This window comes from Choloepus didactylus, chromosome X (assembly GCF_015220235.1).
Source record: "Choloepus didactylus isolate mChoDid1 chromosome X, mChoDid1.pri, whole genome shotgun sequence".
In the NCBI taxonomy this organism is placed as follows: Eukaryota; Metazoa; Chordata; class Mammalia; order Pilosa; family Megalonychidae; genus Choloepus; species Choloepus didactylus.
Window position 1 is genome coordinate 160007755 of NC_051334.1, and position 3751 is coordinate 160011505.

A 3751-nucleotide genomic window follows, 5' to 3' on the forward strand; every position below is an offset into this window, starting at 1 on the left:
AGAAAAATTTCCAACCAAGAATACTTTATCCAGCAAAACTCTCCTTCAAATTTGAGGGAGAGCTTAAATTTTTCACAGACAAACAAATGCTGAGAGATTTTGCTAATAAAAGACCTGCCCAACTTCAGATACTAAAAGGAGCCCTACTGATGGAGAAACAAAAGAGAGAGAGATATAGAGAAATTTAACAGACATATATAGAACATTACATCCCAAATCACCAGGATACACATTCTTCTCTAGTGATCACAGAACTTTCTCCAGAATAGACCATATGCTAGGACATAAATCAAGCCTCAATAAATTTTAAAAAATTGAAATTATTCAAAGCACATTCTCTGACCACAATGGAATACAAATAGAAGTCAATAACTGTCAGAGACTTAGAAAATTCACAAACACCTGGAGGTTAAAAATGAGGAGGAGATGAAAACATTCCCAGATAATCAAAAGCTGAGGGACTTCATCACCAGTAGATCAGTCCTATAAGAAATGCTAAAGGGAAGTGTGTAGGCTGAAAGAAGGGACACTAAACACTGAACCAAATGAAGAAATAAGGATTTCCAGTAAAGATGACATGGTAAATATAATACCAATACTACTGGTATTTTTGATTTGTAACTCCACTATTTACTTCCTACAGGATCTAAAAAGACATAAAGTGTAATGATAAATCAGTTGTTTTGGACTCAAAATATGTAATTTTTGACCAGAAATACATAAAGGTGGGGGAATGGAGGAGTATAGGGACATAGTTTGTGTGTCCTATTGAAGTTAAGTTGGTTTCAAAGAAAACAAGATTGTTATAGTTTTAAGATGTTAAATTTAAGCCCCATGGTTTAAGATGTTAAATTTAAGCCCATGGTAAACACAAAGAAAGTATCAGAGAATGTGACCATAGAGATGAAAAGTAGAGTATGGGTTATGAGAAGTGGGGGAAGGGGCATTGAGGAGTTAATAAGAAATGAGTGTAGGGTTTCTGTTTGGGGTGAAGGTAAATTTCTCGTAATGGATGGTGGGAAGGTGATGGCATTGCAACAATGTGAATGTGATTAATCCCACAAATGGAATGCTTGGGAGGGGTTGGAATGGGAAGATTTATGCTGTATATATGTTTCCACAATTGGAAAAAAAAGTCTAAATAGATAATGACAATTAAATGCCAAGGATGATCCTGGATGGGGCCTGAGGATGGAGGAGAGGAGGCTCAAAGGGACACAGTTGGGACATAAGAAAAAAATGAAATATAGAATGTAAGCTTTGTATCAATGTTGAATTTCTTGAACTTCTCACCTGCACTTAACTTGATTGCATAAATGAATGTTCTTGTTCATGGGAAATGAATATGTGAATTATATTATTTGTTCAAGGATGTGTGCAGCTTGCTCTCATATATTCAGAAGACAGAGCAATAGATGATGGATGATAGATAGGGAAGGAGTGAGGGAGGGAAAGAAAGAAATGGTAGAGTCACAGGATGTTAAAGTTGGTGGATCTGGGGTATCGGTGGAGGGGGGTTGGGGTATGCTGGAGTTCTGTGTATGGGGTTTGTATTGTTTTTGCAACTGTTCCTGTAAGTTTGAATTTATTTCAAAATAAAATTCAACAACAACAACAAAAATAAATAGATGGAAATCCTTAATCCTCTCATTCTCCTTATCCCACCATATTATTGACCCATGGTGTTGGTGTGGTACATTTGTTACTGTTGATGAAAGAATATTAAAATATTACTTAATATAGTTCATGGTTTGTAATAGGTACATTTTCCCCATATACCCTTATATTATTAACTACTTATAATAGTGTCAAACATCTGCTCTAGTTCATGAAAGAACATTTTTATATTTGTGTAGTTAATGATGGACATTGTCCATCACAAGATTCACCATGTTATACATTCCAATGTTTTAACCTCCAATTTTCCTTCCAGTTACATACATGATTCTCTAAGCTTCCCCTTTCCACCACACTCATTGCATCACTCAGCACTGTTAATTTTTCTCACAATAGTGTGCTACCATCACTTCTGTCCATTTCCAAACACTCAAGTTCACTCTAGTTAAACATTCTGCACATATTAAGCAACCGCTCTCATTCTACATCCTGCTAACCTATATTCTATATTATAGTCTATGAGTTTACATAAAATAATGAGTTCATATCAGTGAGATCATAAAATATTTGTGCTTTTGTGTCTGATTTATTTCACTTAACATAATGTCCTCAAGGTTCAGCCATGTTGCACATTTCATGACTTCATTCCTTCTTACTGCTGAAAAATATTCCAACATATATATATATATATATATATATATATATATATATATCACAATATATATATATATATATATATATATATATATCACATTTTTTATGCATTATCTGTTGATGGACACTTGGATTGTTTCAATATTTTGGCAATTGTGAATAATGCTGCTGTTAACATCAGTGTATAAATGTCTGTTCACATCCCTGCTTTCAAATCTTCTGGGTATATCCTGAGTAGCAGGATTGCTGGTGTGTAAGGCAATACCATGCTGAGCTTCCTGAGGAATGGCCAAACTGTACTCCACAGCAGCTGTACCATGTTTCATTCCACCAGCAGTGGATAAGTGTTCCAAAGTCTCCACATCCTCCCCAACACTAGTAGTTGCCTATTTGTTTAATAGCAGCCATTCTAGTAAGGCGTGAGATGATATCTCAATTGTTTTCATTGAATTTCCCCAAATAGCTAATGCACCTGAGCATCTTTTCATGTGCCTCTTAGCCATCTGTATTTCCTCTTGAAGAAATGTCTATTCATGTCCTTGCCCAATTTTAATTGGGGTTGTTGTCTGTTTATCATTGCACAGTAAGATTTATTTGTATATCACTGTATATCAAACCCTTATCAGATATGTGGTTTCCAAATATTTCTCCCATTGAGTTGGTTGCCTTTCATCATTTTGACAAAGGTCCTTTGAATCACTGGAGTATTTGATTTTGAGGGAGTTCCCATTTATCTATTTTTTCTTTCATGGCTTGTGCTTTGGGTGTAAAGTCTAAGAAAACTTTGAAGATGTTTCCCTACAATTTTCTTCTAGTAAGCTTTATGGTACTCATTTTTATATTTATGTTTTTGAACTATTTAAGTTAATATTTTTATAGAATTTGAGATAGGTGTCTTCTTTGAATATTTTGGTTATGGATATCCAGTTCTCCTAACACCATTTGTTGAAAAGATTGTTCTGTCCCAGTTGACTGGATTTGGGAGCCTTATCAAAAATCAGTTGAGACATCATCAACATAGCAATATAAACAGATACGAAAACTTCTCTCCATTGATTCAATGAAAAAAGATAATTCTGAATTGTTTGAAATTCCTGGAGGAGGATATAGACTGGAGAAGGACACTTGAAATGCCAAATTGGAAGAAAGAGAAGAAAAATCAGGTAGGAATCTTCCATCCCAGACCAGCTGGTCCTCTCCCCTCCCCCTCACTCAGTCCTCAGTGTTGAAAGGCAACAGAATAAGCAGATGGGACCCTCCCCCTGGTACACAGTCTATAAAATCTCTACAGCAGTGAGACATACCCCCATTGTTTGAAGACCTGGGGGATAGGGGAAGATATTTCAAGGCCCGGTCAGTGAGGGACAAGAGACTGAGAAAACATGGACAGACTGTGTTCCCACCCTGGTCTGAAAGTCTTTCCCTGACATTTGAGGGAAGCAGCAGTTCATGGCTGTTTTCATGCCTTTGGGATGGCTGG